Below are 22304 nucleotides of genomic sequence, written 5' to 3'. Positions count from 1 at the left end.
TCTCTCTTTCTATGTAAATCTCTCTCTCTCTTTCTATGTAAATCTCTCTCTCTCTTTCTATGTAAATCTCTCTCTCTTTCTATGTAAATCTCTCTCTCTCTTCTATGTAAATCTCTCTCTCTCTTTCTATGTAAATCTCTCTCTCTCTTTCTATGTAAATCTCTCTCTCTCTTTCTATGTAAATCTCTCTCTCTCTTTCTATGTAAATCTCTCTCTCTTTCTATGTAAATCTCTCTCTCTTTCTATGTAAATCTCTCTCTCTTTCTATGTAAATCTCTCTCTCTCTCTTTCTATGTAAATCTCTCTCTCTTTCTATGTAAATCTCTCTCTCTCTTTCTATGTAAATCTCTCTCTCTTTCTATGTAAATCTCTCTCTCTTTCTATGTAAATCTCTCTCTCTTCTATGTAAATCTCTCTCTCTCTTTCTATGTAAATCTCTCTCTCTTTCTATGTAAATCTCTCTCTCTCTTTCTATGTAAATCTCTCTCTCTCTTTCTATGTAAATCTAATCTCTCTCTCTTTCTATGTAAATCTCTCTCTCTTTCTATGTAAATCTCTCTCTCTTTCTATGTAAATCTCTCTCTCTTTCTATGTAAATCTCTCTCTCTCTTTCTATGTAAATCTCTCTCTCTCTTTCTATGTAAATCTCTCTCTCTTTCTATGTAAATCTCTCTCTCTCTCTTTCTATGTAAATCTCTCTCTCCTTTCTATGTAAATCTCTCTCTCTCTCTTTCTATGTAAATCTCTCTCTCTCTTTCTATGTAAATCTCTCTCTCTTTCTATGTAAATCTCTCTCTCTCTTTCTATGTAAATCTCTCTCTCTCTTTCTATGTAAATCTCTCTCTCTCTTTCTATGTAAATCTCTCTCTCTTTCTATGTAAATCTCTCTCTCTCTTTCTATGTAAATCTCTCTCTCTCTTTCTATGTAAATCTCTCTCTCTCTTTCTATGTAAATCTCTCTCTCTCTTTCTATGTAAATCTCTCTCTCTTTCTATGTAATCTCTCTCTCTCTTTCTATGTAAATCTCTCTCTCTTTCTATGTAAATCTCTCTCTCTCTTTCTATGTAAATCTCTCTCTCTCTCTTCTATGTAAATCTCTCTCTCTTTCTATGTAAATCTCTCTCTCTTCTATGTAAATCTCTCTCTCTCTTTCTATGTAAATCTCTCTCTCTTTCTATGTAAATCTCTCTCTCTCTTTCTATGTAAATCTCTCTCTCTCTTTCTATGTAAATCTCTCTCTCTCTTTCTATGTAAATCTCTCTCTCTTTCTATGTAAATCTCTCTCTCTCTCTTTCTATGTAAATCTCTCTCTCTCTTTCTATGTAAATCTCTCTCTCTCTTTCTATGTAAATCTCTCTCTCTTTCTATGTAAATCTCTCTCTCTCTTCTATGTAAATCTCTCTCTCTCTCTTTCTATGTAAATCTCTCTCTCTCTTTCTATGTAAATCTCTCTCTCTTTCTATGTAAATCTCTCTCTCTCTTTCTATGTAAATCTCTCTCTCTCTTTCTATGTAAATCTCTCTCTTCTCTCTTCTATGTAAATCTCTCTCTCTCTTCTATGTAAATCTCTCTCTCTCTTTCTATGTAAATCTCTCTCTCTCTTTCTATGTAAATCTCTCTCTCTCTTTCTATGTAAATCTCTCTCTCTCTTTCTATGTAAATCTCTCTCTTTCTATGTAAATCTCTCTCTCTTTCTATGTAAATCTCTCTCTCTCTTTCTATGTAAATCTCTCTCTCTTTCTATGTAAATCTCTCTCTCTCTCTTTCTATGTAAATCTCTCTCTCTCTTTCTATGTAAATCTCTCTCTCTTTCTATGTAAATCTCTCTCTCTTTCTATGTAAATCTCTCTCTCTCTTTCTATGTAAATCTCTCTCTCTCTCTTTTCTATGTAAATCTCTCTCTCTCTTTCTATGTAAATCTCTCTCTCTCTTTCTATGTAAATCTCTCTCTCTTTCTATGTAAATCTCTCTCTTTCTATGTAAATCTCTCTCTCCTTTCTATGTAAATCTCTCTCTCTTTCTATGTAAATCTCTCTCTCTCTTTCTATGTAAATCTCTCTCTCTCTTTCTATGTAAATCTCTCTCTCTCTTTCTATGTAAATCTCTCTCTCTTTCTATGTAAATCTCTCTCTCTCTTTCTATGTAAATCTCTCTCTCTCTTTCTATGTAAATCTCTCTCTCTTTCTATGTAAATCTCTCTCTCTCTTTCTATGTAAATCTCTCTCTCTCTTTCTATGTAAATCTCTCTCTCTTCTCTTTCTATGTAAATCTCTCTCTCTTTCTATGTAAATCTCTCTCTCTCTTCTATGTAAATCTCTCTCTCTCCTTTCTATGTAAATCTCTCTCTCTCTCTTTCTATGTAAATCTCTCTCTCTCTTTCTATGTAAATCTCTCTCTCTTTCTATGTAAATCTCTCTCTCTCTTTCTATGTAAATCTCTCTCTCTTTCTATGTAAATCTCTCTCTCTCTTCTATGTAAATCTCTCTCTCTCTCTTTCTATGTAAATCTCTCTCTCTCTTCTATGTAAATCTCTCTCTCTCTTTCTATGTAAATCTCTCTCTCTTTCTATGTAAATCTCTCTCTCTTTCTATGTAAATCTCTCTCTCTCTCTTTCTATGTAAATCTCTCTCTCTCTTTCTATGTAAATCTCTCTCTCTTTCTATGTAAATCTCTCTCTCTCTCTTTCTATGTAAATCTCTCTCTCTCTTTCTATGTAAATCTCTCTCTTTCTATGTAAATCTCTCTCTCTCTTCTATGTAAATCTCTCTCTCTCTCTCTTTCTATGTAAATCTCTCTCTCTCTTTCTATGTAAATCTCTCTCTCTCTTTCTATGTAAATCTCTCTCTCTCTCTTTCTATGTAAATCTCTCTCTCTTTCTATGTAAATCTCTCTCTCTTTCTATGTAAATCTCTCTCTCTCTTTCTATGTAAATCTCTCTCTCTTTCTATGTAAATCTCTCTCTCTCTCTTTCTATGTAAATCTCTCTCTCTCTTTCTATGTAAATCTCTCTCTCTTTCTATGTAAATCTCTCTCTCTTTCTATGTAAATCTCTCTCTCTCTTTCTATGTAAATCTCTCTCTCTCTCTCTTTCTATGTAAATCTCTCTCTCTTTCTATGTAAATCTCTCTCTCTCTTTCTATGTAAATCTCTCTCTCTTTCTATGTAAATCTCTCTCTTTCTATGTAAATCTCTCTCTCTCTTCTATGTAAATCTCTCTCTCTCTTTCTATGTAAATCTCTCTCTTTCTATGTAAATCTCTCTCTCTCTTTCTATGTAAATCTCTCTCTCTCTTTCTATGTAAATCTCTCTCTCTTTCTATGTAAATCTCTCTCTCTCTCTTTCTATGTAAATCTCTCTCTCTTTCTATGTAAATCTCTCTCTCTTTCTATGTAAATCTCTCTCTCTTTCTATGTAAATCTCTCTCTCTCTTTCTATGTAAATCTCTCTCTCTCTTTCTATGTAAATCTCTCTCTCTTTCTATGTAAATCTCTCTCTCTTTCTATGTAAATCTCTCTCTCCTTCTATGTAAATCTCTCTCTCCTTCTATGTAAATCTCTCTCTCTCTCTTTCTATGTAAATCTCTCTCTCTCTTTCTATGTAAATCTCTCTCTCTCTTTCTATGTAAATCTCTCTCTCTCTTTCTATGTAAATCTCTCTCTCTTTCTATGTAAATCTCTCTCTCTTTCTATGTAAATCTCTCTCTCTCTTTCTATGTAAATCTCTCTCTCTTTCTATGTAAATCTCTCTCTCTTTCTATGTAAATCTCTCTCTCTCTCTTTCTATGTAAATCTCTCTCTCTCTTTCTATGTAAATCTCTCTCTCTTTCTATGTAAATCTCTCTCTCTCTCTTTCTATGTAAATCTCTCTCTCTCTTTCTATGTAAATCTCTCTCTTTCTATGTAAATCTCTCTCTCCTTCTATGTAAATCTCTCTCTCTCTCTTTCTATGTAAATCTCTCTCTCTCTTTCTATGTAAATCTCTCTCTCTCTTTCTATGTAAATCTCTCTCTCTCTCTTTCTATGTAAATCTCTCTCTCTTTCTATGTAAATCTCTCTCTCTTTCTATGTAAATTCTCTCTCTCTTTCTATGTAAATCTCTCTCTCTTTCTATGTAAATCTCTCTCTCTTCTCTTTCTATGTAAATCTCTCTCTCTCTTTCTATGTAAATCTCTCTCTCTTTCTATGTAAATCTCTCTCTCTTTCTATGTAAATCTCTCTCTCTTTCTATGTAAATCTCTCTCTCTCTCTCTTCTATGTAAATCTCTCTCTCTTTCTATGTAAATCTCTCTCTCTTTCTATGTAAATCTCTCTCTCTTTCTATGTAAATCTCTCTCTTTCTATGTAAATCTCTCTCTCTCTTTCTATGTAAATCTCTCTCTCTTTCTATGTAAATCTCTCTCTCTTTCTATGTAAATCTCTCTCTCTCTTTCTATGTAAATCTCTCTCTCTCTTTCTATGTAATCTCTCTCTCTTTCTATGTAAATCTCTCTCTCTCTCTTTCTATGTAAATCTCTCTCTCTCTTTCTATGTAAATCTCTCTCTCTTTCTATGTAAATCTCTCTCTCTTTCTATGTAAATCTCTCTCTCTCTCTTTCTATGTAAATCTCTCTCTCTCTTTCTATGTAAATCTCTCTCTCTTTCTATGTAAATCTCTCTCTCTCTCTTTCTATGTAAATCTCTCTCTCTCTTTCTATGTAAATCTCTCTCTTTCTATGTAAATCTCTCTCTCCTTCTATGTAAATCTCTCTCTCTCTCTTTCTATGTAAATCTCTCTCTCTCTTTCTATGTAAATCTCTCTCTCTCTTTCTATGTAAATCTCTCTCTCTCTTTCTATGTAAATCTCTCTCTTTCTATGTAAATCTCTCTCTCTTTCTATGTAAATCTCTCTCTCTCTTTCTATGTAAATCTCTCTCTCTTTCTATGTAAATCTCTCTCTCTTTCTCTTTCTATGTAAATCTCTCTCTCTCTTTCTATGTAAATCTCTCTCTCTTTCTATGTAAATCTCTCTCTCTTTCTATGTAAATCTCTCTCTCTTTCTATGTAAATCTCTCTCTCTCTCTCTTTCTATGTAAATCTCTCTCTCTTTCTATGTAAATCTCTCTCTCTTTCTATGTAAATCTCTCTCTCTCTTTCTATGTAAATCTCTCTCTTTCTATGTAAATCTCTCTCTCTTTCTATGTAAATCTCTCTCTCTTTCTATGTAAATCTCTCTCTCTTTCTATGTAAATCTCTCTCTCTCTTTCTATGTAAATCTCTCTCTCTTTCTATGTAAATCTCTCTCTCTTTCTATGTAAATCTCTCTCTCTCTCTTTCTATGTAAATCTCTCTCTCTCTTTCTATGTAAATCTCTCTCTCTTTCTATGTAAATCTCTCTCTCTCTTTCTATGTAAATCTCTCTCTCTCTTTCTATGTAAATCTCTCTCTTTCTATGTAAATCTCTCTCTCCTTCTATGTAAATCTCTCTCTCTCTTTCTATGTAAATCTCTCTCTCTCTTTCTATGTAAATCTCTCTCTCTCTTTCTATGTAAATCTCTCTCTCTTTCTATGTAAATCTCTCTCTCTCTTTCTATGTAAATCTCTCTCTCTCTTTCTATGTAAATCTCTCTCTCTCTTTCTATGTAAATCTCTCTCTCTCTTCTATGTAAATCTCTCTCTCTTCTCTTTCTATGTAAATCTCTCTCTCTCTTTCTATGTAAATCTCTCTCTCTCTTTCTATGTAAATCTCTCTCTCTCTTTCTATGTAAATCTCTCTCTCTTTCTATGTAAATCTCTCTCTCTCTCTTTCTATGTAAATCTCTCTCTCTTTCTATGTAAATCTCTCTCTCTTTCTATGTAAATCTCTCTCTCTTCTATGTAAATCTCTCTCTTTCTATGTAAATCTCTCTCTCTTTCTATGTAAATCTCTCTCTCTCTTTCTATGTAATCTCTCTCTCTTTCTATGTAAATCTCTCTCTCTCTTTCTATGTAAATCTCTCTCTCTCTTCTATGTAAATCTCTCTCTCTTTCTATGTAAATCTCTCTCTCTCTCTTTCTATGTAAATCTCTCTCTCTCTCTTTCTATGTAAATCTCTCTCTCTTTCTATGTAAATCTCTCTCTCTTTCTATGTAAATCTCTCTCTCTTTCTATGTAAATCTCTCTCTCTTTCTATGTAAATCTCTCTCTCTCTCTTTCTATGTAAATCTCTCTCTCTCTTTCTATGTAAATCTCTCTCTCTTTCTATGTAAATCTCTCTCTCTCTTTCTATGTAAATCTCTCTCTCTCTTTCTATGTAAATCTCTCTCTCTTTCTATGTAAATCTCTCTCTCTCTTTCTATGTAAATCTCTCTCTCTCTTTCTATGTAAATCTCTCTCTTTCTATGTAAATCTCTCTCTCTTTCTATGTAAATCTCTCTCTCTCTTTCTATGTAAATCTCTCTCTCTTTCTATGTAAATCTCTCTCTCTTTCTATGGTAAATCTCTCTCTCTCTTTCTATGTAAATCTCTCTCTCTTTCTATGTAAATCTCTCTCTCTTTCTATGTAAATCTCTCTCTCTTTCTATGTAAATCTCTCTCTCTCTCTCTTTCTATGTAAATCTCTCTCTCTCTTTCTATGTAAATCTCTCTCTCTTTCTATGTAAATCTCTCTCTCTTTCTATGTAAATCTCTCTCTTTCTATGTAAATCTCTCTCTCTTTCTATGTAAATCTCTCTCTCTTTCTATGTAAATCTCTCTCTCTTTCTATGTAAATCTCTCTCTCTTTCTATGTAAATCTCTCTCTCTCTTCTATGTAAATCTCTCTCTCTTTCTATGTAAATCTCTCTCTCTTTCTATGTAAATCTCTCTCTCTCTTTCTATGTAAATCTCTCTCTCTTTCTATGTAAATCTCTCTCTCTTTCTATGTAAATCTCTCTCTCTCTCTTTCTATGTAAATCTCTCTCTCTTTCTATGTAAATCTCTCTCTCTTTCTATGTAAATCTCTCTCTCTCTTTCTATGTAAATCTCTCTCTCTTTCTATGTAAATCTCTCTCTCTTTCTATGTAAATCTCTCTCTCTTTCTATGTAAATCTCTCTCTCTCTCTTTCTATGTAAATCTCTCTCTCTCTTTCTATGTAAATCTCTCTCTCTCTTTCTATGTAAATCTCTCTCTCTCTTTCTATGTAAATCTCTCTCTTTCTATGTAAATCTCTCTCTCTTTCTATGTAAATCTCTCTCTCTCTTTCTATGTAAATCTCTCTCTCTTTCTATGTAAATCTCTCTCTCTTTCTCTTTCTATGTAAATCTCTCTCTCTCTTTCTATGTAAATCTCTCTCTCTTTCTATGTAAATCTCTCTCTCTTTCTATGTAAATCTCTCTCTCTCTTTCTATGTAAATCTCTCTCTCTCTCTCTTTCTATGTAAATCTCTCTCTCTTTCTATGTAAATCTCTCTCTCTTTCTATGTAAATCTCTCTCTCTTTCTATGTAAATCTCTCTCTTTCTATGTAAATCTCTCTCTCTTTCTATGTAAATCTCTCTCTCTTCTATGTAAATCTCTCTCTTTCTATGTAAATCTCTCTCTCTCTTTCTATGTAAATCTCTCTCTCTCTTTCTATGTAAATCTCTCTCTCTTTCTATGTAAATCTCTCTCTCTCTCCTTTCTATGTAAATCTCTCTCTCTCTTTCTATGTAAATCTCTCTCTCTTTCTATGTAAATCTCTCTCTCTCTTTCTATGTAAATCTCTCTCTCTTTCTATGTAAATCTCTCTCTCTCTCTCTTTCTATGTAAATCTCTCTCTCTTTCTATGTAAATCTCTCTCTCTTTCTATGTAAATCTCTCTCTCCTTTCTATGTAAATCTCTCTCTCTCTCTTCTATGTAAATCTCTCTCTTTCTATGTAAATCTCTCTCTCTCTTTCTATGTAAATCTCTCTCTCTCTTTCTATGTAAATCTCTCTCTTTCTATGTAAATCTCTCTCTCTTTCTATGTAAATCTCTCTCTCTCTCTTTCTATGTAAATCTCTCTCTCTTTCTATGTAAATCTCTCTCTCTTTCTATGTAAATCTCTCTCTCTTTCTATGTAAATCTCTCTCTCTCTTCTATGTAAATCTCTCTCTCTCTCTTTCTATGTAAATCTCTCTCTCTCTTTCTATGTAAATCTCTCTCTCTTTCTATGTAAATCTCTCTCTCTCTTTCTATGTAAATCTCTCTCTCTCTTTCTATGTAAATCTCTCTCTTTCTATGTAAATCTCTCTCTCCTTTCTATGTAAATCTCTCTCTCTCTCTTTCTATGTAAATCTCTCTCTCTCTTTCTATGTAAATCTCTCTCTCTCTTTCTATGTAAATCTCTCTCTCTCTCTTCTATGTAAATCTCTCTCTTTCTATGTAAATCTCTCTCTCTTTCTATGTAAATCTCTCTCTCTCTTTCTATGTAAATCTCTCTCTCTTTCTATGTAAATCTCTCTCTCTCTTTCTATGTAAATCTCTCTCTCTCTTTCTATGTAAATCTCTCTCTCTTTCTATGTAAATCTCTCTCTCTTTCTATGTAAATCTCTCTCTCTTTCTATGTAAATCTCTCTCTCTCTCTCTTTCTATGTAAATCTCTCTCTCTTTCTATGTAAATCTCTCTCTCTTTCTATGTAAATCTCTCTCTCTTTCTATGTAAATCTCTCTCTCTTTCTATGTAAATCTCTCTCTCTCTTTCTATGTAAATCTCTCTCTCTTTCTATGTAAATCTCTCTCTTTCTATGTAAATCTCTCTCTCTCTTTCTATGTAAATCTCTCTCTCTTTCTATGTAATCTCTCTCTCTTTCTATGTAAATCTCTCTCTCTCTCTTTCTATGTAAATCTCTCTCTCTCTTTCTATGTAAATCTCTCTCTCTTTCTATGTAAATCTCTCTCTCTTTCTATGTAAATCTCTCTCTCTCTTTCTATGTAAATCTCTCTCTCTCTCTTTCTATGTAAATCTCTCTCTCTCTTTCTATGTAAATCTCTCTCTCTCTTTCTATGTAAATCTCTCTCTTTCTATGTAAATCTCTCTCTCTCTTTCTATGTAAATCTCTCTCTCTCTTTCTATGTAAATCTCTCTCTCTTTCTATGTAAATCTCTCTCTCTTCTCTTTCTATGTAAATCTCTCTCTCTCTTTCTATGTAAATCTCTCTCTCTTTCTATGTAAATCTCTCTCTCTTTCTATGTAAATCTCTCTCTCTTTCTATGTAAATCTCTCTCTCTCTCTTTCTATGTAAATCTCTCTCTCTTTCTATGTAAATCTCTCTCTCTTTCTATGTAAATCTCTCTCTCTTTCTATGTAAATCTCTCTCTTTCTATGTAAATCTCTCTCTCTTTCTATGTAAATCTCTCTCTCTTTCTATGTAAATCTCTCTCTCTTCTATGTAAATCTCTCTCTCTCTTTCTATGTAAATCTCTCTCTCTCTTTCTATGTAAATCTCTCTCTCTTTCTATGTAAATCTCTCTCTCTCTCTTCTATGTAAATCTCTCTCTCTCTTTCTATGTAAATCTCTCTCTCTTTCTATGTAAATCTCTCTCTCTTTCTATGTAAATCTCTCTCTCTTTCTATGTAAATCTCTCTCTCTCTCTCTTTCTATGTAAATCTCTCTCTTTCTATGTAAATCTCTCTCTTTCTATGTAAATCTCTCTCTCCTTCTATGTAAATCTCTCTCTCTCTCTTTCTATGTAAATCTCTCTCTTTCTATGTAAATCTCTCTCTCTCTTTCTATGTAAATCTCTCTCTCTCTCTTTCTATGTAAATCTCTCTCTTTCTATGTAAATCTCTCTCTCTTTCTATGTAAATCTCTCTCTCTCTCTCTTCTATGTAAATCTCTCTCTCTCTTTCTATGTAAATCTCTCTCTCTCTTTCTATGTAAATCTCTCTCTCTTTCTATGTAAATCTCTCTCTCTTTCTATGTAAATCTCTCTCTCTCTCTTTCTATGTAAATCTCTCTCTCTCTTTCTATGTAAATCTCTCTCTCTTTCTATGTAAATCTCTCTCTCTCTCTTCTATGTAAATCTCTCTCTCTCTTTCTATGTAAATCTCTCTCTTTCTATGTAAATCTCTCTCTCCTTCTATGTAAATCTCTCTCTCTCTCTCTTTCTATGTAAATCTCTCTCTCTCTTTCTATGTAAATCTCTCTCTCTCTTTCTATGTAAATCTCTCTCTCTCTCTTCTATGTAAATCTCTCTCTTTCTATGTAAATCTCTCTCTCTTTCTATGTAAATCTCTCTCTCTCTTTCTATGTAAATCTCTCTCTCTTTCTATGTAAATCTCTCTCTTCTCTTTCTATGTAAATCTCTCTCTCTCTTTCTATGTAAATCTCTCTCTCTTTCTATGTAAATCTCTCTCTCTTTCTATGTAAATCTCTCTCTCTTTCTATGTAAATCTCTCTCTCTCTCTCTTTCTATGTAAATCTCTCTCTCTTTCTATGTAAATCTCTCTCTCTTTCTATGTAAATCTCTCTCTCTTTCTATGTAAATCTCTCTCTTTCTATGTAAATCTCTCTCTCTTTCTATGTAAATCTCTCTCTCTTTCTATGTAAATCTCTCTCTTTCTATGTAAATCTCTCTCTCTCTTTCTATGTAAATCTCTCTCTCTCTTTCTATGTAAATCTCTCTCTCTTTCTATGTAAATCTCTCTCTCTTTCTATGTAAATCTCTCTCTTCTATGTAAATCTCTCTCTCTCTTTCTATGTAAATCTCTCTCTCTTTCTATGTAAATCTCTCTCTCTTTCTATGTAAATCTCTCTCTCTCTCTTCTATGTAAATCTCTCTCTCTCTTTCTATGTAAATCTCTCTCTCTCTTTCTATGTAAATCTCTCTCTCTTTCTATGTAAATCTCTCTCTCTTCTATGTAAATCTCTCTCTCTCTCTTTCTATGTAAATCTCTCTCTCTCTTTCTATGTAAATCTCTCTCTCTCTTTCTATGTAAATCTCTCTCTTTCTATGTAAATCTCTCTCTCTTTCTATGTAAATCTCTCTCTCTCTTTCTATGTAAATCTCTCTCTCTTTCTATGTAAATCTCTCTCTCTTCTCTTTCTATGTAAATCTCTCTCTCTCTTTCTATGTAAATCTCTCTCTCTTTCTATGTAAATCTCTCTCTCTTTCTATGTAAATCTCTCTCTCTTTCTATGTAAATCTCTCTCTCTCTCTCTTTCTATGTAAATCTCTCTCTCTTTCTATGTAAATCTCTCTCTCTTTCTATGTAAATCTCTCTCTCTTTCTATGTAAATCTCTCTCTTTCTATGTAAATCTCTCTCTCTTTCTATGTAAATCTCTCTCTCTTTCTATGTAAATCTCTCTCTTTCTATGTAAATCTCTCTCTCTCTTTCTATGTAAATCTCTCTCTCTCTTTCTATGTAAATCTCTCTCTCTTTCTATGTAAATCTCTCTCTCTCTTTCTATGTAAATCTCTCTCTCTCTTTCTATGTAAATCTCTCTCTCTTTCTATGTAAATCTCTCTCTCTCTTTCTATGTAAATCTCTCTCTCTTTCTATGTAAATCTCTCTCTCTCTCTCTTTCTATGTAAATCTCTCTCTTTCTATGTAAATCTCTCTCTTTCTATGTAAATCTCTCTCTCTCTTTCTATGTAAATCTCTCTCTCTCTCTTCTATGTAAATCTCTCTCTTTAATCTCTCTCTCTCTTCTATGTAAATCTCTCTCTCTCTTTCTATGTAAATCTCTCTCTTTCTATGTAAATCTCTCTCTCTTCTATGTAAATCTCTCTCTCTCTCTCTTTCTATGTAAATCTCTCTCTCTCTTTCTATGTAAATCTCTCTCTCTCTTTCTATGTAAATCTCTCTCTCTTCTATGTAAATCTCTCTCTCTTTCTATGTAAATCTCTCTCTCTCTCTTTCTATGTAAATCTCTCTCTCTCTTTCTATGTAAATCTCTCTCTCTTTCTATGTAAATCTCTCTCTCTCTCTTTCTATGTAAATCTCTCTCTCTCTTTCTATGTAAATCTCTCTCTTTCTATGTAAATCTCTCTCTCCTTCTATGTAAATCTCTCTCTCTCTCTCTTCTATGTAAATCTCTCTCTCTCTTTCTATGTAAATCTCTCTCTCTCTTTCTATGTAAATCTCTCTCTCTCTTTCTATGTAAATCTCTCTCTTTCTATGTAAATCTCTCTCTCTTTCTATGTAAATCTCTCTCTCTCTTTCTATGTAAATCTCTCTCTCTTTCTATGTAAATCTCTCTCTCTTCTCTTTCTATGTAAATCTCTCTCTCTCTTTCTATGTAAATCTCTCTCTCTTTCTATGTAAATCTCTCTCTCTTTCTATGTAAATCTCTCTCTCTTTCTATGTAAATCTCTCTCTCTCTCTCTTTCTATGTAAATCTCTCTCTCTTTCTATGTAAATCTCTCTCTCTTTCTATGTAAATCTCTCTCTCTTTCTATGTAAATCTCTCTCTTTCTATGTAAATCTCTCTCTCTTTCTATGTAAATCTCTCTCTCTTTCTATGTAAATCTCTCTCTTTCTATGTAAATCTCTCTCTCTCTTTCTATGTAAATCTCTCTCTCTCTTTCTATGTAAATCTCTCTCTCTTTCTATGTAAATCTCTCTCTCTCTCTTTCTATGTAAATCTCTCTCTCTCTTTCTATGTAAATCTCTCTCTCTTTCTATGTAAATCTCTCTCTCTTTCTATGTAAATCTCTCTCTCTTTCTATGTAAATCTCTCTCTCTCTCTTTCTATGTAAATCTCTCTCTTTCTATGTAAATCTCTCTCTTTCTATGTAAATCTCTCTCTCCTTCTATGTAAATCTCTCTCTCTCTCTTTCTATGTAAATCTCTCTCTCTCTTTCTATGTAAATCTCTCTCTCTCTTTCTATGTAAATCTCTCTCTCTCTTTCTATGTAAATCTCTCTCTCTCTTTCTATGTAAATCTCTCTCTTTCTATGTAAATCTCTCTCTCTCTTTCTATGTAAATCTCTCTCTCTTTCTATGTAAATCTCTCTCTCTTTCTATGTAAATCTCTCTCTCTCTCTTTCTATGTAAATCTCTCTCTCTCTTTCTATGTAAATCTCTCTCTCTTTCTATGTAAATCTCTCTCTCTCTCTTTCTATGTAAATCTCTCTCTCTCTTTCTATGTAAATCTCTCTCTTTCTATGTAAATCTCTCTCTCCTTCTATGTAAATCTCTCTCTCTCTCTTTCTATGTAAATCTCTCTCTCTCTTTCTATGTAAATCTCTCTCTCTCTTTCTATGTAAATCTCTCTCTCTCTCTTTCTATGTAAATCTCTCTCTTTCTATGTAAATCTCTCTCTCTTTCTATGTAAATCTCTCTCTCTCTTTCTATGTAAATCTCTCTCTCTTTCTATGTAAATCTCTCTCTCTTCTCTTTCTATGTAAATCTCTCTCTCTCTTTCTATGTAAATCTCTCTCTCTTTCTATGTAAATCTCTCTCTCTTTCTATGTAAATCTCTCTCTCTTTCTATGTAAATCTCTCTCTTTCTATGTAAATCTCTCTCTCTTTCTATGTAAATCTCTCTCTCTTTCTATGTAAATCTCTCTCTCTTTCTATGTAAATCTCTCTCTCTCTTTCTATGTAAATCTCTCTCTCTCTTTCTATGTAAATCTCTCTCTCTTTCTATGTAAATCTCTCTCTCTCTCTTTCTATGTAAATCTCTCTCTCTCTTTCTATGTAAATCTCTCTCTCTCTTTCTATGTAAATCTCTCTCTCTCTTTCTATGTAAATCTCTCTCTTTCTATGTAAATCTCTCTCTCTCTTTCTATGTAAATCTCTCTCTCTTTCTATGTAAATCTCTCTCTCTTTCTATGTAAATCTCTCTCTCTCTCTTTCTATGTAAATCTCTCTCTCTCTTTCTATGTAAATCTCTCTCTCTTTCTATGTAAATCTCTCTCTCTCTCTTTCTATGTAAATCTCTCTCTCTCTTTCTATGTAAATCTCTCTCTTTCTATGTAAATCTCTCTCTCCTTCTATGTAAATCTCTCTCTCTCTCTTTCTATGTAAATCTCTCTCTCTCTTTCTATGTAAATCTCTCTCTCTCTTTCTATGTAAATCTCTCTCTCTCTCTTTCTATGTAAATCTCTCTCTTTCTATGTAAATCTCTCTCTCTTTCTATGTAAATCTCTCTCTCTCTTTCTATGTAAATCTCTCTCTCTTTCTATGTAAATCTCTCTCTCTTTCTCTTTCTATGTAAATCTCTCTCTCTCTTTCTATGTAAATCTCTCTCTCTTTCTATGTAAATCTCTCTCTCTTTCTATGTAAATCTCTCTCTCTTTCTATGTAAATCTCTCTCTCTCTCTCTTTCTATGTAAATCTCTCTCTCTTTCTATGTAAATCTCTCTCTCTTTCTATGTAAATCTCTCTCTCTTTCTATGTAAATCTCTCTCTTTCTATGTAAATCTCTCTCTCTTTCTATGTAAATCTCTCTCTCTTTCTATGTAAATCTCTCTCTTTCTATGTAAATCTCTCTCTCTCTTTCTATGTAAATCTCTCTCTCTCTTTCTATGTAAATCTCTCTCTCTTTCTATGTAAATCTCTCTCTCTCTCTTTCTATGTAAATCTCTCTCTCTCTCTTTCTATGTAAATCTCTCTCTCTTTCTATGTAAATCTCTCTCTCTTTCTATGTAAATCTCTCTCTCTTTCTATGTAAATCTCTCTCTCTCTCTCTTTCTATGTAAATCTCTCTCTTTCTATGTAAATCTCTCTCTTTCTATGTAAATCTCTCTCTCCTTCTATGTAAATCTCTCTCTCTCTCTTTCTATGTAAATCTCTCTCTCTCTTTCTATGTAAATCTCTCTCTCTCTTTCTATGTAAATCTCTCTCTCTCTTTCTATGTAAATCTCTCTCTCTCTTTCTATGTAAATCTCTCTCTTTCTATGTAAATCTCTCTCTCTTTCTATGTAAATCTCTCTCTCTCTTTCTATGTAAATCTCTCTCTCTTTCTATGTAAATCTCTCTCTCTTTCTCTTTCTATGTAAATCTCTCTCTCTCTTTCTATGTAAATCTCTCTCTCTTTCTATGTAAATCTCTCTCTCTTTCTATGTAAATCTCTCTCTCTTTCTATGTAAATCTCTCTCTCTCTCTCTTTCTATGTAAATCTCTCTCTCTTTCTATGTAAATCTCTCTCTCTTTCTATGTAAATCTCTCTCTCTTTCTATGTAAATCTCTCTCTTTCTATGTAAATCTCTCTCTCTTTCTATGTAAATCTCTCTCTCTTTCTATGTAAATCTCTCTCTTTCTATGTAAATCTCTCTCTCTCTTTCTATGTAAATCTCTCTCTCTCTCTTTCTATGTAAATCTCTCTCTCTTTCTATGTAAATCTCTCTCTCTCTCTTTCTATGTAAATCTCTCTCTCTCTTTCTATGTAAATCTCTCTCTCTTTCTATGTAAATCTCTCTCTCTTTCTATGTAAATCTCTCTCTCTCTCTCTCTTTCTATGTAAATCTCTCTCTTTCTATGTAAATCTCTCTCTTTCTATGTAAATCTCTCTCTCTCTTTCTATGTAAATCTCTCTCTCTTTCTATGTAAATCTCTCTCTCTTTCTATGTAAATCTCTCTCTCTTTCTATGTAAATCTCTCTCTCTCTCTCTTTCTATGTAAATCTCTCTCTCTCTTTCTATGTAAATCTCTCTCTCTCTTTCTAATCCAAAAACTGCATTTTTATTCAAGTGAAAATTTGCTTTTTGACAAGGACCCTGTAGGTAAATATTTCCAAACATTGACAATTTATTGTAAAATGTAAAATTCCCATATTTGAAATTTCCGTCCTTCTCTGCGTGAGAGGACACAACTAAATCCTGTCATCGAGCATTAATCAAAGGCGTGCGGTCACAGGACAAGCGCGGCGCTGAGCACAGTAAGTCTGGCTGTATCTGTGTGACCCTTAATATTACTATCACTTCCCAACATCACACAGAGGGATTGTGGTTGGTTAAACCACTCCCAGGTTTGTGAATTTCAGACCCACATCTTAATCACTTTCTAACAACAACTTCATATGAGCTCAACTGCTGGTTCTGCCCCCAACACTCTTATATCAGGGACTTTAATCTCTTATTCATGAAGCTCCAAAGTGACTGATTGCCCCGCCATCTATAGAAAAATGCCATTGACTTGAATTACACAGATTGCATGAATTATGATGCATCGGAGCTTCAGGAATAATGTCGCTTGTGTAGAGTTAATAAAAGAATAATAACCGATTAGTGCTAATATGGAGCTTGTTCATTAATGTATGCTTCCTAAGATGAACATTAAAGATACATGTTATGGGTACTGACCATAACATTATATATTTTAGCAGCATTATTGCTGCTAAATTATCTAAAACATATGTAACCATGCTTAAAGCAAAGATTTGTCTGATGTTATCACTTTGGAAATGCAATGTAGCCCCCTTTCCCCCAGTGTCAGGGCGACTATGTGTGCTGCTATACCTGTGTGGCAAATAGGAGGTCTGATATTCCGCCACTGGGGAGCCTGGGGTGTATGTATATCTACAAAACAGCGCCTCCACTTGAGAAGGATCCTCACATAGTAGGATAACCCCTCCCAAGACAATATGCCCAGTATTACACACGCAGAGTTGGGGAACAGTATTTACTGGGAGGTAATAAACAATGACATCAATAGGAACAGCAATAGACATATACAGTATGTATAACCAACCCGCGGAATATCCCCACAGTACTTTGGTGCAGGGGCACCAGTGTCCCAGTGTCCAGACCACAATGGCCTTTGCCACCCCCAAGTGTGAGACTGCGCTGCCCACGTGAATGTTGGTGCATTTATGCGGATACCTTCCTGGACGCTCCAACCCCCGAGTGTAGCTGAACAACAGTCAATGGGCAGTCTGCTCCAACGACGCCTTCCGCACCACGTGGGGAGTTCTCCAGCAGGAGCGTCCCACCATAGACAGTCTCTGAACGTAGGTGGTCTGATCCAAAACCACAAGTTACGCGTCACTGCGTGGCGTAGACACCGTGTTTCTGATACTGCACAACACAGGAAAAAGGGTCCCTAACTATGCGCTTCCCTATACAGCTGCAGGTGCCTACTGTGAGTCAGGGACTAACTGAGGCCTGCGGGGGAAAGTTGGCCTAGTCCCAAGGCTACTGGCACCTGGGACCCTACCTCTCTCTTCTGTACCCTGCTCCCAACTCAACAAGTGACCTAACTGTCCTTTCTGTTATCACTGTTCTAACTGTTATCACTGTTCTAACTGTTATAAATGCAGCAGCCCTATTGGCTGCCTGACAACATGTGGTCTGCAGCCCCTGCAGCTGCTGGGACTTGTAGTTCCCAGTAGATCTATGGGAGTAATGGCCGCCGCTGGCTTACAATCTCCCTGCAGCGACCACACAGCCACCCCCCTCACGCAGCCTGGAGGTAATAGGGGGACCTGGCTGCACAAATAAAGATTATATGCTGCACAGCAAAAGAATATAACACTACCTACAGTTACCGGTGCTCCTGGCTCAGGGAATACGTGTCAAATGATCCAGAATTAATGTACAGAGGATGATCCAGGGCACAACGGATTTTCAAAGTTGAATTTATTGTCAGAGCTACACAACGTTTCGACCATCAGAGTGGCCTTTATCAAGTGACTGGCATGAAAAAGGCCATTTTGATGGTCAAAACGCTGTGTTGTTCTGACAATAAATTCAACTTTGAAAATCCGTTGTGCCCTGGATCATCCTCTATACAGCACTTTGGAAATGACACATGAGCACAAACTCCTTCTTATTGGGGCCTCTGTATTGGGGAGTGTATGTCAGTCAAATTATTCCTTCCATCTTATCCCACCCTTTCCCTGCAAATGGGCAATGAGGGGGGATTATTGTTTTAGAATTGGAGGTGAGGGTGAAAGAAGTACAGAGATAGGTGCTCGAGAGGGAGAGAGGTCAGGGGAAGAGAAGGAGAGAGGTGGGTGTAAGAGAGAGAGAGGTGGGGGACGAGAGAGCGAGAGGTGGATGCGAGGGAGAGAGAGGGCGAGAAAGAGGGAGAGAAGTTGGGGTGAGAGAGACATACAGGGGGTGGGGGTGAGAGGTGGGGCGAGAGACGGTGAGATATGAGGGTGATAAAAGGAGAAAGTTGGGGGTGAGATAGAGGGAGATAGAGGGAGAGAGGTGGGAGCAAAAGAGAGAGGAATGGAGACGGTGAGAGAGAGAGAGAGAAAGAGAGAGGGTGAGAAATAGGGAGAGAGGGTGAGCGAGAGGGTGAGAGAGGTGAGGATGTGAGAGATGGTGAGTTATGCAAAAATGCTAACATGGGGGGCATTGGAAACTCTATTCCTGGATCCTGGTTAATGGTTTATGGCCCTGTAGATGGGAGCACTGGGATATAACAAGGATATTAAGAGAAGTGTGATGAACTCTGTGACTTCCCCCAGGTGAAGGAGTATTTACACCAGCAAAGTATCACCGGCGCTTTCCACTGTATCTGCTAACGCTGCTTACTTGTTACCACAATAACAGGATCGTGTCTGTCACGAGAGATCAGGAACTTTTAACACCATTTATATATTACCGGGATCATTAATTAGGCAAAACAAGGTAGTAAAAACAAATTGCGTTTATTTTGGAAAAATCGCGTACAACAAGAAGAGATACACAAGGAACAGTTAAAAACACACTTACTGGGGGTCTGGGGGAGAAATCTAAGCTTTCCTAGGGGCAGGGCGCCCGCTTGGATGAACTTACCCTGACCGGGATATACCCCCGGTTCAGCTGGTCCTCTTTTTGGCTTCAGTCCCCTAGCCGCGACCGCTACGTTCACTTCTCAGAACTTGGCCGCAAAAGACAGGACTTAGGGGCCTGTGCACAAAGCAGCGACAAGCCACTTTCGCCACCTTATTGCAAAAAAATCTGCCTGCTATTCAGTAAGCAGCGATCAGTCGGCGATAAGAGACTTTTTCGGCATTTGTTTTTGCCGGAAAAAAACCTTCGCCAAACGCACGGCGTAAAGCCACTTTTCGGCACTGATCGCCAGTTTTTCAAACACGCTCAATTCTAGTAGCCACGATCAGCTCTTCGCTAATATTTTAGATCTAGATTTACTATATCTAGTAATATTGATACATTTTAGTTCACACTTTGTTACTGCCATTAATATGTCGCAGAGCTGACAATCTACATTTCCCCATAAAGGCTCAGGGGCACGCAGCCGGGCATAATACCTTTATTTACTGGCCTGAGTACCCCTTCACTGTCACAGCGGGCACCCCGTTGTCCCAGCTACAGCAGGATGTACCACCCCCTGCTGTCACTCAAGTGCAGTACCAAATGTGAAGGGAAAAAACCCATGATAACTACTAGCAAGGCTGTAAATACCAGGGTTTACTGCCAGCCCATTGGGTAGAATAGTAGCCAGTGGGTCTTCCGCTACAATCTCCCTCTGGTCGATTCCCAAGGACCCCGCTTGGGTCCTACATTTTCGGGTACCATCTCTGATGAAACACAATAACTTACACATGAATATCACATTAAGATGCATGATGTACAATTTCAATGGGAAAAACAGCACATGCCATGTATTCACTAAACACATACACAATGGTTGTAAATTTTAACATACTGTAGGTTCCTCCAACATGGAGAACCCTTCCTTCAGTAATAGTGCTCAGGATCAGGCTTTTGCACTAGCGCTCCTGACTCATCAGTAACTGTAACAGAGAACACCTTTTTTGGATTTATTTCCGAGATGTACTCTACTCTATGCAAATACACTGACCGCCCAACCTCCAAACTTGTACGAGAGGCTATCCTCTCATGTATGTCATGAAAAGTACTTCTGTTGTGCTCTAGTACGCAATCTTTTGCATCTTCCACTAGCCATTGTTCCTGCTTGGCGCCAATTTCCCTCATTATCAGCTCAGGGACGAATGGATACTCAAACCCATGAGAGCTCCGATATTTCTGCAATATATGCCATTCAGCTCGACTAATCTTGGTGAGACGACGACCTACAGCTCTACCTGGCAAAACCCAGTACAAGGGTTCTTGCATCGGAGGTACATTTAGTACCGCAAAAATCTACAGGCTTCTCTCCCTTTGAGCTGCTATATGGTCGCAGGGTACAGGGACCTCTGGACCTATTCTGTGAGGGATGGGAAGGGGAGAGTACCCATACTGATGCTTCTGTGCTTCAGTATGTGATAGATCTCAGAGACTGGTTAGAGATGCTCATGGGGTTGACACAGGACAACCTTAAGGCTGTTCAGACCAAGCAGAAGACTTGGTATGATCAGAATGCCCGTAGCAGCTAATTCATCCCAGGACAGCAAGTGCTTGTTCTCAAGCCCACTCATTCTTAATGGCTGCCTGGTCGGGACCATATCCGTAGATGAACGAGTGCAACTATGTTGTACAGGTAGATGCTGAGGCAGGAAGGAATAAGACCTATCATATTAACATGCTCAAGGAGTACATAACAATGAGTGTGGCATCAGTGCTGGTCATTTGCAGCTCACCGATTGGGGGATCCGGCGAGCAATGCTCTGCCTGATCTCCTGGGGAAGCTAGGCAGGGAGATACAGTAGAGCAGGTTGGGATAGGGTCTCCGCTGAGTGTCAGGCAGAGAGCAGAAGCCAGGGCTATGCTAAAGAAGTGTAGGGCTCTGTTCTCAGATAAGCCGAGTAAGACACACATTACAGATCACCCAGTGCTTACAGGGGATCTGAGTCCTCTGCATAAGCATGCTTATAGAGTGTCAGCAGAGATTAAGGGCAGTATAGAGAGGGAGGCAGAAGAGATGCTGGCCCTAGGGGTAATTATACCGTCCCAGAGCCCTTGGGCTTGCCCGGTAGTCCTGGTGCCTAAGAAGGATGGGACCACCCGGTTCTGTGTGGACTACCGGCAGCTCAATGCGGGAACGGTGTCAGATGCCTATCCCATGCCCTGCATGGATGAGTTGTTAGATGAACTCGCGGGGGCAAGGTATCTGACTACCATGGATCTGAGCAAAGGGTATTGGCAGATCCCCCTGACCCAGGAGGCTAGGGAGAAGTCAGTCTTTATCACTCTTAGTGGCCTCTATGAATTTCTAGTGATTCCATATGGGATGAATAATGCACCGGCTACCTTCCAACGCCTGGTCAATCGTTTGCTGGAGGGTTTCCAAGGGTTTGCAAGGGCATACCTGGATGACATTGCTGTCTTTAGTAATTTGTGGTACTCACATTTAGTGCATGTAGCTGCAGTGCTAGCCAGGATTAGGGAAGCGGGGCTCACCTTGAAACCCACCAAGCGCTTAGTAGGGATGCCAGAAGTACTGTACCTAGGGCATAGGGTGGGTGGTGGGCATCTTAAGCCAGAACCAGCTAAGGTGGAAGCAATAGTGAAGTGGCCCATTCCCAAAACCAAGAAGCAAGTTATGGTTTTCCTATGCACTGCAGGCTACTACAGAAAGTGTGTCCCTCAGTATAGCGCCATTGCCAAACCCCTGACTGACTTGACCCAGAAGCGACAGTCTGTGCTGGTAGTCTGGTCTCCTGCCTGTGAGTTCTCCTTTCAGGCATTGAAGACTGCACTGGCCAGTGCCCCTATTCTTGCTGCACCAGACTATGCAAAAAAGTTCTTGGAGCAGACTGATGCCTCGAATTATAGTATTGATGCTGTACTAAGCCAAGTGGGGGAGGAGGGCAGTGAACACCCAGTGGTGTATCTGAGCCACAAGCTGCTGTCCAGAGAGACGGCTTATGCCAACATTGAAAAAGAGTGTCTGGCCATAGTATGTGCTTTAAAGAAGTTACAGCCCTATCTTTTTGGCAGTAGTATACACAGGTCAAGAAGGTTCTTAACCCCTTAGGTGCTCAGTAGAAAATAGCGGGTGGTGCTGTAGGCCTTAGAAGAGGTAATAACATAGAAACCACACCACACAGCTGTGTTAAAGCAGCATAAAAGTCTCTCCCAGCGGCTGGCTCAGAGTGAGCTCCAAAATGCCGAGATAGAAAGACTCACGGTTGGTGGATGGTGTGGTGTGGAAGATTAGATGGTGATCCTCTGTGCCTCGGTTCCGTCTGCAGCGCTAGGCCAGAAGCAATGGCCCTGGCTCCCGTAGGGAGCGTGGATGTATCCGCCGCCAACCCTCCTGCAACAGACCGGTCGCAGGGGGCGGTCACGTGACCGGCGGCTCAGGCGTCTCTGCAGAATGACGAGGAGCGGTGTGGGATCAGCGTGTAGGCGCAGTACCAACCCGGCGTGCCTGCGGTAGTTGTAGATAGAGAAAATCTTCCCCCAACGGGACAGGTAGACGGCAGCACAGCAATGGATGAAGAGAGGCTGAGGTGAGTTAAAAATAGACTTTATTTAGACATCGTGCTGTCAGGTCCTCTGACGCGTTTCGGTCCGGGGACCGAAACGCGTCAGAGGACCT

General features: G+C 37.5%; 1 protein-coding gene across 1 annotated transcript in view; it reads right to left on the bottom strand.

Annotated features, from left to right (window-relative positions):
• LOC142492546 (antileukoproteinase-like) overlaps positions 1–17088 on the bottom strand; it is a 74495-nt gene extending 57407 nt beyond the window's left edge. Inside the window, exon 1 of the mRNA XM_075595249.1 lies at positions 16727–17088. The gene's annotated coding sequence lies outside the window, so the exon portion shown is untranslated. The remainder of the gene's footprint in view (positions 1–16726) is intronic.
• Between the last annotated feature and the right edge of the window lie 5216 nt (positions 17089–22304).

This window comes from Ascaphus truei, chromosome 4, assembly GCF_040206685.1.
Source record: "Ascaphus truei isolate aAscTru1 chromosome 4, aAscTru1.hap1, whole genome shotgun sequence".
Classification (NCBI taxonomy): Eukaryota; Metazoa; Chordata; class Amphibia; order Anura; family Ascaphidae; genus Ascaphus; species Ascaphus truei.
Note: the sequence above shows the minus strand (reverse complement) of the source record. Positions and strands in the feature narration are given on the sequence as shown.